Source organism: Heterocephalus glaber, unplaced genomic scaffold (assembly GCF_053883595.1).
Source record: "Heterocephalus glaber isolate CG9 unplaced genomic scaffold, H.glaber_assembly_v1.0 deba00000901, whole genome shotgun sequence".
In the NCBI taxonomy this organism is placed as follows: Eukaryota; Metazoa; Chordata; class Mammalia; order Rodentia; family Bathyergidae; genus Heterocephalus; species Heterocephalus glaber.
This window is the reverse complement of record NW_028258171.1, coordinates 2,488,385-2,504,424: the sequence shown is the minus strand read 5'-3', so window position 1 is coordinate 2,504,424 and position 16,040 is coordinate 2,488,385. Positions and strand designations below refer to the sequence as shown.

The 16,040-nt window shown below is 38.3% G+C and overlaps 1 long non-coding RNA gene across 2 annotated transcripts in view; it reads right to left on the bottom strand.

Moving 5' to 3' along the window:
• Nucleotides 1-16,040, bottom strand: part of LOC110345463 (uncharacterized) — a 345,632-nt gene that overhangs the window by 274,130 nt on the left and 55,462 nt on the right. For both annotated transcript variants that reach the window (XR_015450062.1, XR_015450063.1), the window contains 2 exons: nt 10,537-10,642; nt 9,960-10,040 (listed from right to left, as the gene is read on the bottom strand). This is a non-coding gene — a long non-coding RNA (uncharacterized LOC110345463). The remainder of the gene's footprint in view (nt 1-9,959; nt 10,041-10,536; nt 10,643-16,040) is intronic.

Here is a 16,040-nt window from a genome sequence, read left to right as displayed (position 1 = left end):
GAATAAATAAATGGCTGTGAAGGCTAACAAAGGGTTGTTTGTTGGAATCTGGAGTCCCAGAAGCTGGTTCTTTATGCATAGGTTTCAAAATGATCATAATGCACACCTGCTTTTAGTTACCATTTAACTAAAATTTTTATCAGTTGGAAAATGACTACCTATGTAATAGAAAATGTGCATCCAACTGAAGAAAAACAAGAAAATATTTCACAGAGGAGCCTTCCCTCCCATTTTCTCCCTGCCCCATAACTACTCTGACATTTTCTTACTTTCTTCCAAAATACAAATGTCTTCCCAAGTACCTGGACCCTCCATCTGCAGGTGGCAACGTTGAAAATTTAGCCAGAACTTCCATTTAAATTGCATATGAATTAGTGGCAACAACACTTCTATGTTGCCATTTCTCTCAAAGCCTCTTAAAACCCCTGTCCCTGACTGTACCTTTTTTTCCACCAGCTAAGAAGGGTTCTCTCTCCTAAACTACTTCTCTTATACTCCTTATTCATAGGAAGGTGGCTTCTTCTCTCCAACCTCATACATATAAGGGTGAGAAGTTCATGTTGGCATCTTTTTCATTCTCCAAAGTCCAGTCATTACCACCTCCATTCACCTGTAAAAATGTCTACCTCTGAATCTAGAACAATCTTTCTGACATTTTTCTTACATATTTTACACGATATTGTAAATATTATGAGTTACCTTGTGAGCATCAATCACGATTGTCAACATCATTGACTTGAGAGACACCGAGAAAACCAGTAAAGCATGCTTCTGGGAGTGCCTGGTGGGTCATGGGAGCACACCCATGAGGACTATACCTGGTCCCTGATCCCTTCCTCTCTGGCTCTTTCCCTGTCTAATTCTTGGTTCCCATGAGGAGGGCAGCTGTCCTCCATCATGCCCTTCTACTATGAACTGAAACCTGTAAAACGGTGAGCTAAAATAAACCTTTTACCCTTTAAGTTGTGTATGTCAGGTATTTTGTTCCAGTGACAGAAAAGTAACTAATACATACCTATGTAGGATTCATGCCACTCTCTGCCTTGGCTAAGTATACCCCCAATTTTTTTTTTCAGTATAATGCATCTACTGTGGATTTTAGCTTTACTCCCAGAACTAGTGCACATCTGGTCATAATGATTGACTCTGGAATAATCCTATCAGAGCAATGCTCAGAATTTTTGTTCAGTGGTTATAAGAAATGGGAACATTTTCTCCCTCTGGATATGAACTAGGAAACATGGATTCTTCTTCATTGCTTATAGCTATCTTGTTACCATGAAGACTAAAGAAAATGGTAATATATAAAAGAAAAAGGAACAAAAGAAGTTGGAAAAAAAATGTGTAGCCAAGCTCTTGTTGAATAGTTCCCAAGGCAACTCTACTTCTGGACTTGAAATGTTTTTAAACTTTTCAGATGAGTTTTCTCTTATAGTCACTGACTTTTTCATCACTAGAAACAGCTCATTCTCAAATCTCTAAAAATTCTGTCCTCATATGTCAGCCTCTATCCTATGTCCTTTTTGCTTATTTATACAGATGTATAATACTTGATCATTATATCATATTTACTGACCATATTTACTACCCATCTACTCCCTCATGTCTTCAGATACTCACTTTATTCACCAATGGGTCAACCATGTAGCTCAGTACCTCACACTTAATAAACAATCAAAAATTGTGTTGTTTTTAGTTTCAACCCCTTCCTACATAGTGATCACTCTTTCTAATTTTTCCAGAATTATTTTTCTATAATACAATTGTATATTCATCCCTCTCCTATTAAGATCTCCAATAATTTTCATTCACCCTGAGCTGGACCTCAGATATGGTCCACCTTCCATTCCTGACGTCACTGCTCTCTAAGGTTATCTTTCAATGGGGTCTGGCACGGACAAACATATCAGCCCTGAAGCTGGGGGTGTAGCTCATAGTAGAGCACGTGCTTAGCATGCATGAAGTCCTAGGTTCAAATACCCTACCCAGCAACAAAAAGAAAAAAATAGGCTCCACAAACTCCAAACACATTCTAAAATAACATACCTCTAATAAATCTCTACAATCTACCATCAAAAATTTCAAAAAAGCCAAGTAATGAACTCTTGTGCAGTATCTAATTTTTTAAAGAATTTTATTCAGTTCTAGATATTATATCTTAATGGGACAATGACAAAATAAAAGTTATACAAAGAATAATCAGGATGGTGAAAACTCAATAAACCATGTGTCAAGAGAAAAACAGAATTTCTTTACAAAAAGAGGACTTATGGGGAACATAATATTTGTGTTTTGACATTTGAAGGATTGTCATGTGGAAGAACAAACGTGACAATTCTCTTCTGTTCCAGATGGCTTAAAAAGATTAAATTTTACTTTTATATGGAGTTACATCTTAGCTCAATATGAGACACAACAATAAAGTAATGTTTCCATCCAGCTATAAAAGGGGTTTACATAAAAACAAAGTTTTACAAAATTATCGACCAAGTTGGTCAGGTTTGTGCTACAGCCAGGAAGAAGCCCCAAATCTCAATGGCTCATCACACCAAGACTTCTTCTTAGTTACACTCTCTGTCTAATACAGGCCACCAAAATCATGCCCATAGTTGCATCCAGAGATCCAGAATGATAGAGGCTCCATGATCTTCTGACATTGCAGTACCACACAGGTCTCCAGGGGCCATTGTGGCAAGGACACAGAGCTTGACTCAAACAGACTCTTAAATGCTTCTGCCTGGATGGGTTTCACATCCTTTCCACTTCAATTTTATTGGCCGACACATCCATGGCCAAGTGTAATTTTAAGGAGATGGGGAATAGGATATCTCCATGTGTCTGGAAGGAGAGCTATGTCAGCAGTTTCAGTGAAGACCTGTGACATCTACCACTCTGTAGCACTGAAGCAGAGGCCAAATTATCACCAAGAATATTAGAGAAAAGATTAGATCTCTAAGCTCCTTTAAACTGGGGGATTCTGGAATTCCAAATTTATATCAGATAGTTTCTTTTATTTTTTGGTTTTGGTTTTTGTTTTTGTACCAGGATTGAACTCAGGACCTTGCTCTTGTGAGGCCTGCACGATGCAACTGAGCTAAATCCCGGTCTCAGATAGTTCCTTTTAGACCAGGCAATTTTTTCACTCCTCGGCTCAAACAAATAACTCTGGCACATTGAATTGTCCATATGCTCCATTTTTGAATGAACTGAGATGAGCTTACAACAATCTTGACTCAGAAGAGCAAAATATTGACAGGTCAACCACTCTAACTCTGCTTAATAAGCTTACTTTATCCCACTTTTTCAAATATTTACATTTGGCTTCTACATAAGAGTTGTTGATTTTCAGTAGAGGGTGAGATGAATGACAGCTGATAGCTGTTCTTCGTGTTCTATAGAATTTACTTGCATGGTTTTGAGCTATATTTCTATCTTCCTCAATAGAAGTGTAAGCTTAGCTAAACAGGTGGCCTAAAATGTTGTCAGCTGCATTCTAGTACCTTGATTGTGTCTTTCACTATGTAAGAGCCACAGGTTATGTTATTTATATTAATCTCCTGATTCATTTTGTTGCATATATTGCTTAAATTGAGAGCAATTATCCAGCTCATTTTTGCTTGTTTTAAGCCAGCTGTGTCCTCGGTTCTTTAGATTATGGATCAAATAAGGACAGCTATACATTTTCAGTATCATACACCTGGAGTTGTGGCCCTGAAATGGGGCTTTAGGAAGGGTCCTTTTCACCCCCTTGTTTTACATACAAAAATATTAGTAGGTTAACATTTATTAAGAGTTTACCTTGTTCTAGGCACTGGGCTAAAGAATTCACAGGTATTGCTCAACTCATCTTCTCAAGAGCCCAATGAAATAAATATTTTCATTATTTCCTTTTTACAGATGAAGTAAATTTCAGTAAAGATGTTGAGTGTGTGAACCCCACTGGTGCACAGGACATCCACTGCTATGAGGACACCCCAAACGACCTCCTTGTCCTAGCTTTAGATCTCACCTCTTATTACACCTGTTACCCACACATGGACAAAAAAACAAGGAATTCCAATAGAAATAACAAGAAGTAGCATTTTCTCCTTCTCAGACACCAACACTGAAAAAAATAGCAAATCCTAGCATTGGCAAATACATGGATAAATGTGCATAATCCCCCATTCATAGTTCAATGTTTTTTGGCATGTAGTCTGGACTTTTATATATTAAAGCTTCCTCCATTTCTCCATGCCTCTTACTTATTCAATTTGAGAGGAAAGTGACAAAACAAAGCCCAAGAGAAAAACTACATAATGCGGTATGCTGACTGCCTAAAACATGAAGACTAGAAAGAGTCTGTCACATTACCTAATCGGAGAAAATGACAGGAAAAGAGTATTGAAATGATTAACCAGTGAGGCTTGGACTCCACTCTCCTTTATCGAGAAGCTTCTGGAATCTTTTCTAGAGCCCAATTCTGATTGAAGCCTTTTAGGTAATGATACTCATCAGTAGGTGAAGGCATTTGTGAGATTTTTATATTTTTCTTTGTACTTTTCAGTATTACCTCGTGTTCCTTTTCAGTGACAATACATTGTATAAAATTCATGACAAGATTTAAAGAGATGCAAGCAGTGTATTGAATAAGCTGAACTCAAGAGGGAGAAAGCAAAAGTCAACTTTGTTCTTTCTCTCCCCTTTCCCTGCCTGTGCCACTAGAACCTTTTCTGAGGGTTGTGCTTAGTGCATTGTTTCACAAGCTAAGAGGCAAGGGCCCTCCTCCCACTGCCAAGGTTTGCCACTTTTACAAAACTCTCTGCCACCGTCCACATCCAACACAGGCTGAGATCCAGTCCTCTGGCATCCCCTCCTCACACTCATCCCTGAGCTTCAGCCTCTGTTCCGCAGACCCTTGTACCAGCCTCCCCCCAAGCAACTCTGCATTTCATGCTTCTGCTACCCTGGTCCTGGCCTCTCTCTCCTCAACCACCAGGACAGCTTCAGTCCACTGTGTGAGTCTGGAAATGGTCTCCAGCTCAACCCTGGTGCCCAAGTGGAAGGGGTAGGGGCACAGGAGTATGTGTCCCATATGTGCAATAGCCCAAAGTGATTCTCCAATAGAAACAAGCCTGCATTGCTAATGTATGGATACATTGTGGGTTAAAGGCTTTGGCAGGCTGAACTGGAGACATAACCTTTATTCATTAGGCAATTTCTATGGGGAAAAAATGTGTCCGGTTCAAAACAACTGACCTACAAATGATCCTTAGGAACATAACTCGTCTGGAAACCAGGAGCTGCTTTTACAACCATCTCCAGCCTGTCGGGTCCAATAGATTAGAGTCATGACAGCAACACTGATTTACAGCCTTCGCCCTGTTGCTGAACCACTTCCTAATTCACATTTTTTATCCCTAAAATGAAAGGCATAATATGTCTGCTCCAACCACAAGGTTGTTGAGATAATAAACATGGCTATTTCTTAGCAAATATCTTACAAAATTGACGATACTTGTGTATTTACTATTATACCATGTTTATGCATTATAGAATTCATAATACATATAATCAGTTATAGGGACGTGGTCTCTGAGATTAATGGGATTGCCTCAAAATAATCACAATAAGCTCCTTACTTCCTTTCCTGATTTTTACTTAGCAAAAATGCCCCTTTGTTTCTGTTAACCTACATATTATTTTTAGAATATTGGCATTACCCAATGGCTGTCTAATTTTAAGAATGTTAATTGAGAGTATGGTAATGCATGTGTACACCTACACATTTTAGAAAATATTATATTTTGTTAAAAACCATGAAAAACTAATTCCTGCTACATTCAGTATGATAACTGGGTAATTCCAGAAATCTAAAAAATATCCAAAACTTGAAAATAAGAGCAAAAAGATACAACAATCCCTTTCAGTATCTTCCTAGCATATTATTTCCAAAGCCCACTCAAGTACTATTTATCTAATTACCTAGGTTTGACTTTTCTATTTCCTATTTGATGAGAGACTAGACATTGTGAAATCATATGCTAAGTTGTTGAATTCCATCAAATAGAAAAAGATAACCCTAAAGACTCTTGTTTTGCTTTTCTGTGGGCCACTCACCAATGTTCTATCCAACCAAGCTATCTTATTCTAATATTATCTCTCCTCATGGAACATATATTAATATCCTTGTCCTTCAACTGCTCTCTCACAACTAATTTTGTCTTCATATTGGATCTATCATTAAATAATGAGTTGGATAAAGTCTTTGACAAGTAGTCATTCATATTTGCATGACAGTCATACTTTTAACTTGTTGAAAATCATATTTTGATAAAAGCGGGGAGAAAGCTTATGCCTAAGAGCCTTCTGAACTTCAGGATAAATAAGTGCTGAACATTTATAAGTATCTCTCTGTTTCAACCCAATTTTACTGTCCTGTGTCACAGAAGAATGCAATACTTGTCCCACTTCTGAACATATTCCTTTTATTTACAACTGATTGGTCATTCTTATGTTGCAAGTACTGTACTAGGCATTGTTTGTGGTGCATATAGGCATTTGATAAGTCTTTGTTGAATGAAAGAACACATTATCTCCAACTCTTACAACAACTTGCATCATCTTACAGATGCTATTATTTTACAGATAAGAAAACAGGAGGACAGCATCAGGGATTTAGCTCAGTGGTTCTGCCGCCTACTTCACAAGTGCAAGGACCCAAGTTCGATCCCCAGTACCAAAAAAAAAAAAAGGACAGAAAAGATCATTGATTTACCTGTGGCCATAGTGACCTATAAGTAATCGAGCAAGGATTCAAACCCAAATGCATTTATTTCACTCTCTGCACTGTGCCATATGACAGGCAACCCCAAATGTACCCTAACTTTCATTTTCAGTAAATAATAAAACAGAGTCTGAAGGTCAAAACAAACCAAAACTGTATACACACTACTTAAATATATGATATTAACACTGTAGGTATTGAAGGTAGATCTTGAAGTCCTTGCCCACTCTTGCTTCTCACCTTCTTTCTTTATGCTGACCTAGCTTTGCACCTGTAGTATGGTGATCTTCAAACTGAAGTGTGGGCACACACACAGCCTTTCAAATGCGTAAAAAAAAATTCCAGGTCTCAATTTCCATTAGAATAACACTTTCCTTCTTGAAAGGAAAGCAAAAAAATCTTCATAAAGAAATGTTTAAGAGAGCCTTGTTTCATCCAAGAGAAAACTCAAGGCAAGGCTCTATCTGCCCATCCATGTCTAGTGTTGCCCATCTCTCCGTACCTACCTAACAGTCAATCCATCTTCCCATCAAATAACATGTCTTAGTAAAAAGGTATCAGGCAGGTGCATGAGTGTATGAATTTCAAAATGAAATCATACCTTTTCTAATAAAAAGTAACCCTGATTTGCCTGATTAGTTTCACAATGAGGCCTGATTATCTGAAGGGCATGATCTATAAATTGGATGAGCTCAATCTACATTCCAGGATTTGGATAAAAATGTATTTAATTTATGTAGGTTACATAAAATATGCAATAAAACTCATCCTCTGCAATTATTTTACTTTACGTGTTCTAAACTTTTAATTTCAACTTCAAAATGTGTGAGAGGATGATAGTTTCTCAAAATTCTTTTGAGGGCATTAGCACAAAACAGATTGAAGAAGTGCCTGGTCCATCTTTATAAATGTCCCATTTACTTTGTCCTCAGACCCAGCTGAAAAATGCCCACCATGAAGCTCAGGTCGTGAGCACTGACGGAGAGAAAAGAAATCACATCATCATGTGATTTAGCTTGTAGCAGGGTGCTCAGTGCTGGTATACATCTGTGGTTTGTTTGTAGCTTTCTTCTGTTTCCCATAGCTGCCATCTCAAACATTTTTCAAGATTCTCAAACCTATACTTGCCACTGCCCCACCACCACCGCTGATTTCATCCAGGCTACTTTTTCTTGTCTAAATTTGGCCCTAGCCCTGCTGCAACAGAGCTGTTCTAGGGCCCCTATCCCCCTTTGATCCTCGGGGATCTTTTCCCTTTTCATTATCCTACTTGTGCTCCTCTTATTTCATCTTCAGTCTCATCTACATTTTAATACACTTCCATCTCACCGATTATAACAGACAAGAGACACATCCACAGCACATGTATACTTTAGTAGATTCCTGTCTAACTAGCAGCACCCCATTGCTCTGCTCTCCTCATACCCAACTTTCCTAAAGTGGCATTTATACTTCTGCCTTCTCCTCATTTTTACCAATGTGGTTTTCACCCTGACCACCCCCAAAGAATCTGCTCTCTCCACGGTTACTGACCTCCACCTTATTGTAAGTCCCTTCTTTTACTCACAGTAGTGTGGCGTCTGCTGAGTATTTCTCAAAACACTTTCTTCCCTCGGCTCCTTTTGTAACACATTCTTTACTTTTCAATTTCCCAGAAGCACCTTATTATGTCTGAAGGTACCATATATATCACATCCATACTATCTTGATACACTTACCTACTTGATCATCCTCCCCTGTTCCCCTGGTCAATTACCCTTTTCTGTCCATTTGTTAAAAACCATTGTCTCTCTAGGGCTGTGGATTTAACCCAATGGTAGAGCCTTTGCCCTAGCATATGTGAGGCCTTGGGTTTTATTCCTAGCACTGTGAAAAAAAAAAAAAAAAAAACAGGGTTCTAAAGATCATGTCATGAGATTCTATATGTTCACCCTGGGCACTTGGATCAACCTTCATAAATTCTATTTTCATCCATACACTTATGGTTCTCAAGTGTGTATCTTCCATCAGATCATTTTGTCAGCTTCAGTCTTTTTTTTTTTCACAATTACATTGCTTATTGGGAATTGTACCTTTACATGATGCATCTTGGTTCTTATTTTTTCCCCATTCCTAGCCCTCCCTTCACGCCCTCCATCCTTCCCTATTTACAAAGACTTTATTTCCATTTTTTCCATTTCTCATCAGTTTTCCTTTCCCTTCTTTCCTTTCCCCTGCCCCTCCCACTATCCCTACCCCTTTGGACCTTTTCTTCCTATTTTGCATTATCAATTATTCATTCTAATCATTGGTACATTTTAGGTATACAATATAATGACATTCATCATTGGAAATCTGCACCTTTACATAATCTCTCTTGGTTCTTATTTTTCACCTTTGCCCAGCCCTCCCTTCAACCCCTCCAGTCCTCCCTATTTACAAAGATTTTGTTCCTATTTTTCCATTTTCTCATATTAATCCCATTCCCTTCTATCCTTTCCCCTAGCCCTCCCACTTCCTTCCCCTTTGCCCCTTTTCTTCCTATTTCACATTACCTTATTATACATTTTAGTCCTTATTTACACTTTCAGTTTCTCACACCAGAGAAACTATTCTATATTTATACATATCTGTCCTATTTATTTCACTTAAGAGTATTGCCTCAATGTGCCTCCACTTAGCTATAAATGTCTCTAATTTCTTATTTTTTATGGCTGAGTAGTACTCCATTTTATTTAAAAAACCACATTTTCTTTATCCAGTCTCCAATTGATGGGCATTTGGGCTGTTTCCAAGTTTTAGCTGTCACAAACTGTGCTGCTATGAACATGGGTGCACATACATCACTGTGGTATGATTCTTTTAATTCTTTTAGGAAGATCCCCAGCAGTGGAATAGTGGGGTCAAATGGGACTTCCAGTCCTAGTTCTTTGAGTCTTACAGATTTAACTGTCTCCTAGCCAGCTTTTTTAATTATCCCACAGGTACCTAAAACCTAACATATCTAAAGTTAACTTGTATTTCTACCTTATCCTAGTCCTTCTTCCTGAGGATATGGCACTATCCAACCCATTAAGGCAGAAACCTGGGAGGCACCTCGAACTCCTTGGTCTTTCATGACTTTCTCTACACCTAACAACAACAATCTAGACATGTGTTCTCATAACAGTGTCCTGAATCAACCCACATCCTCCAACCTCCACAGCCAACTCACTGCTTGAGGGTGTGGTTGCCTCTCACTAGGCCTCCACAGTCTGCTTGTCTCGTCTTGAGTCGTCTCCATCTGTTTTTCATACTGCAACCAGGGAAAATGTTCCAAATCACAAGTCTAATTATGTAGCTCCATTTCTTAAAAGTTTTCAATGGATTCTTATTATGCTGTACCTTATTGCTCATTTTTTTCAATTACTATACTAATTATACACTAAGAATACACTTGATCTTCACCAAAAGGCCAAGAAGCAATATATACACTAAGAATAAATTCTAGACTCCTTAGCATGGCTTTCAAAGCCCTTTTTTACCTGCCCTCATGTCAGCTTCAGCTCTCCCCACACTTTATTCTATGTCCAACGTGCTTTCAGTTCCAAGACTCACCAAGCTCCCCCGCCTGGAATGTTCTCTCTCTCTGCCTCTGCCTTCTGGCTGCCTCCTACTTAACATTAAGACATTAAGATTTCAGTGGAAATGTTATCTCCTATGTAAGTTTTTGCTAACCTCCCAAATGTGGCTTTGATTCTTATCTTACATACTTCTGTGATACATCCTTCTTAGTCCATTAGAACACTTACTGTACGTTGATTTTTTAGCTGGTTGCATGTCTACATCACGGACATCAGAGGGACATGTAAATATATTCACTGTTGTGTTCTCCATGCCTGGGGTATTAGCCACTGCCTGGAACAGAGAAGATATCCAAGAAATATGTATCTACTGAATGAACGCATGAAATCACCAAAACTTTGCCTCCAAAACAAATCACATTACTTCTATGAATGTGTTATAAACCTATTTAGTAACCAAATACAAGGTTCTCACCAAGTTTCCATAAAATTTTTGGCCAAAGAGAACCCATAAGCTTGTTAAAAAAAAAAAAAAGACTACACCAAATCTCTCCAAAACTGATATCAAAACCTACTTCCATATATATACAGAAAAAAACTTGCCTGAGATCTGAAGATATCAAAAGAAATTGAAATTTCCCATCCTTTTATTAACTCATTTGACAATCACTGGTCACCTAACTCTCTCCTCATGAAGTTTCCTTCTTGTATTTTTTCCATGAAGTCCAATGAATCCTGTACAAAAGCTGAGCTAGTTCCAATTTTCCAAATGTCAGCATTTTTAACCACCTAGGAGTAGCTGCTTTTATCCAAGCAGGAATATTTTGTAAACACTATAGTACTTTTTCCTTGTATACAGGAAACCCGAATTGAAAATAATATTATGTTTCTTAAACTTCCATACTCTTGATTTTATTCTCCTTCTCAGTTGTGCCAGAAGCATGGACTTCTATACCCCCAGATCCAGTTAGAAAGATGATTCATTAAACAAACCTAAATGAAAGACAGTTTGGTGTGGATACACTTGGATTCACAACCCACACCTTGAGGCAGTTTAGGATCAGCTTTCTAACAAAGTCAGAAAGGAAAAACTTCTCTCATTATTTCACGATACATGTCTGAGCCTACCAGTTCTCATCCACATGTGATAAAAGCATCAAAAACTAAAAATAGAGATTCTGTTGTTCACATGCTGGCTAGAATCTCAACTCTATGATGTTTGACACATGAACCAGTTGCAAATTACCAATTAATGGTATCTTTTTGGTATTTCTAGGCAAACCCTCTGGTATCCATTGCATCAAACTCTTTCTTTTCTTTCCCTTCTTTACAGTGATCCATGTACATTACTATGATTCAAAAGTTATGTGGGTGAAATTATTTTCAATTTTTTCCATAGTTTTATAAAATCAACTCAAAACAAGTTAAAAATCCATGAAAAACATAAATATTTCTATTTGATTTGTGGAAAACTCTAAGCCTGTGATATATAGAGAGAATAAAGGAATGATCTGACTAGTTGTCTCAATTTATTCTCAGAGTGTGCATAGGCATGTATTCCATTTCCTTGATTTGACCCTAATTCAAGAGGCCAATCTGAAGAGTCGGTAATGCTAACATGCTAGATCTTAAAGGGAATGAATTCATATAACCAAAAGGAAAGAAAGGCAGGATGTCATTTTCTATCATTGCTGTGAACAGAAAAGCTATTTCTCAATGATAGAGGTCCTTTATAATGGAGAAATACTTAATTTGTACTAAACTCATAAACTGTAGTGTTCTGCTTGGCTTCACTGATTTCATGAAAGAATTTCTTTATCCTGAACAGACAGAGCTCAATGAATTGAAATAGTTCAGAAATATATTAATGTTTTTCCTCTAGTAGAAAGCAAATTTAAATTATGAGAAAATTACTTTCTTCCCTCAAATTCCCAAGATTCTTGTTACTGATCATGGCTCAAAATTCCACATAGGTTTGGTCTAGATTTATTTCAGAAAAGTCAATAATATACTTTTCTTCTTACCATAGAAAGAACATTCCAAATATCAAAATATAAATATGATTAGGTCTAGACCCTGTAGCTCCTTTACATCCAAGAGAAATCAGGTAAGCATTAATAACAGAATATAAGGTCGCAGGGAAGACACCGAATCACCCCGCTACAGACAGGCAGTCACCTGATTCCACACTACAAAGACGCAGAGGACACCAGAACACCAGACCATGGTACTGAGTCCCGCTGCTCCCGGTCCAGAGGTAGGGGCTTCTGAGCTGCTGTCCCACGGCTCCTGGTCCAGAGGAAGGGGTTTCCCAGTCACCATTCCTCCTGCTGCTCCCAGCCAGAGGAAAGGGCTTTTGGGCCACCTTCTGTCCCACTGCTCCTGGCACAGAGGAAGGGGCTTCCAGGCCACCATCCCTCCCACCGCTCCCGGCCCAGAGGTAGGGGCTTCTGAGCCTCCATCCCACTGCTCCTGGTCCAGAGGAAGGGGCTTCCCAGCCACCATCCCTCCCACTGCTCCCAGGCAACAGGAAAGGGCTTTTGGGTCACCATCCCTACTGCTGCTCCCGGCCCCTGTCCCACCTCTCCCAGATCAGAGGAGGTAATCCATGCAGGCACTAACAGCCCCACCCCCAGTCGAAATGAGAAAACACATAAATAAGTCTCAAAACCAGACTTCCAGATCACCTACAGCAACCCCAAAGGGAAATGAGATGGAACACTCTGATATTCAACCACTGGACCCACTGAAATGGCAACAAAAGGGGATCTGGGAAAAATAAAATCAGATATAATTTCTCAGATAACAGGAGAAATTGTGCCCCTAGTGCAAGACATGATTAATAAATCTAGAGAGGAGCTCGGGAATATGATGGAATCCCAACATAGGAAACAAATGGAATCCATAAAACAGATGCAAATAGATTTCCAGGACATGAAAAACTCCATTGAAAGTCTACACAGCAGAATGAGCCAAGGTGAGGACAGAATTTCAGGTATAGAAGAGAAGATTGCAATTAGTGACCAGGAAAAGAAAAATTGCTTCAAAATTCTAAGGGAACATGAGAAATCAATCCAGCAGCTGCTAGATGATGCAAAGAAGAATAACATAAGACTGACTGGGCTCAATGAAGAAACAGGAGAGAGTGGAGATGACATAAAAAATCTCTTCCCAGAAATAATGGCAGAAAACTTCCCAAGCAGGGGAAAAGAGCTTGACATACAGATAAGTGAGGTATATAGGACTCCAAATAGCCTTGATCAAAAAAAATCTACACATAGGCATATAATTGTTAAGATTCCAGAAACTCAACAGAAGAACAAAGTTCTACAAGCAGTCAGAGAAAAGAAACAAATCACATACAAAGGAAAGCCCATCAGAATCACAGCAGACTTCTCAACACAAATCATCAAGGCAAGAAGATCTTCAAGTGACATATTCCAAGCCCTAAAAGAAAACAGCCTCCAACCCAGACTGATGTGCCCTGCAAAACTATCTTTCAAAATTGATGGAGAAATAAGATACTTTCATGACAAAGAGCACCTTAGGAACTTCATGAATACCAAACCAGCACTCCAAAGAATTTTACACAATATCCTAGGAACAAACATGAGGATCACAACCCCAGGAAGCAAAGCAGAATGAACCCATCTGGCATGACAAGAAATTAAATGGAAAGGGGGAGAATCCAACAAAAAGAAAAAGTCATGGCAATGACAAGTCAATATATTTCAGTTATAACATCAATGTTAATGGTCTCAATTCACAAATCAAAAGAAACAGACTGGCAGAATGGGTCAAGAAGCAAAATCCAACAATATGCTGTATACAAGAAACACACTTAATTCAAAAGGAAACTCATAGACTGAAAGTTAAAGGGTAGAAAACAATACTGCATGCGACAGGAACCCAAAAAAAAGCAGGAGTAGCTATCCTCTTTGCAGATCAAGTAGATTTCAAACCAACGCTGATTAAGAGAGACAAAGAAGGACACTACATCCTTGTAAAGGGAACAATCCAAGAAGAAGAGATGACAATCATAAATATCTATGCACCAAACACTAGTGCACTTAACTATATAAAACAAATACTAGCGGACTTGAAAAATCATATATGCACTAATACAATTGTAGTGGGGAACCTCAACACCCCACTGTCACAAATAGATAGATCAACTAGACAAAAAATAAGTAATGAAATACTAGAACTCAATCAAACTCTTGAACAAATGAACTTAACAGAAGTTTACAGAGTCTTCCACCTCACAAAATCAGAATACACATTCTTCTCAGCTGCACATGGGTCATTCTCCAAAATAGACCCCATACTCACACATAGAACATGTTTAAGTAAGTGCAAAGGAATTGAAGTTATCCCCTGTATATTACCAGACCATAGTGCAATGAAATTGGAGATCCATAGCAAAAGAAACTCAAAACATTTCATAAACAGGTGGAAATTGAAAAACACACTTCTGAATAACCGATGGGTCACAGAGAAAATTAAAGAAGAAATCAGACAGTTCCTTCAATTAAATGACAATGACAATGCAACATATCGGAATCTATGGGACACAATGAAAGCAGTCTTAAGAGGGAAATTCATAGCAGTGAATAAGCATATTAGAAAAACAGAACAAGCCCAATTAAACAACCTGATGCTGAACCTCAAGCTTCTAGAAAAAGAAGAGTAGGACAACCCCAAAGTTCATACAAGGGAGGAAATTATAAAGATCAGAGGAGAAATCAATGCAATGGAGACTAAGAGATGATACACAAAATCAATGAAGCCAAGAGTTGGTTCTTCCTAAGAATCAACAAAATTGACAAACCCTTAGCCAACCTTGTCAGAAAAAGGAAAGAAAAGGCCCAAATTCATGCAATTTGGAATGAAAAGGGTGAAATTACAACAGACCCAGCAGAAATCCAGAGGATCATCAATACCTACTTCCAGAACCTATATGCCAATAAGAAGGACAACACAGAAGAAAGGGACAGATTCCTAGATACATATGAATTACCAAAGTTGAACGAAGAAGACCTAAAAATTCTGAACAACCCAATATCAACCAATGAAATTAAAAATGTAATTAAAAACTTATCAACTAAGAAAAGCCTGGGCCCTGATGGCTTCACTGCTGAATTCTACAAGACATTTAGAGAGGAACTGCTGCCACTACTGTTTAAACTCTTCAATGAAATTGAAAGAGAAGGAATAATCCCAAATTCATTCCTGGAAGCAAGCATCACCTTGATCCCCCAAAGCAGAGAAAGACCCCAACGAAAAAGAGAACTATAGGCCAATCTCACTAATGAACACACATGCAAAAATCCTTAAAAAGATACTGGCAAACAGAATGCAGAAGATCATCAAGAAGATCATACACCCTGACCAAGTGGCATTCATCCCAGGGATGCAGGGATGGTTCAATATAAGAAAATCAATCAATGTAATACACTATATCAATAGAGCCAAGGACAAAAACCATATGATTATCTCCATAGACGCAGAAAAAGCATTTGACAAAATCCAACATGCATTTATGATAAAAACCCTACAAAAAATTGGAATAGATGGTCTCTACCTCAAACTGATAGAAGCCATCTATGAAAAACCAACAGCCAATATCATACTAAATGGTCAAAAACTGAAACCCTTCACACTAAAATCAGGAACAAGACAAGGATGTCCACTATCACCACTCTTGTTCAATATAATTCTGGAAACATTGC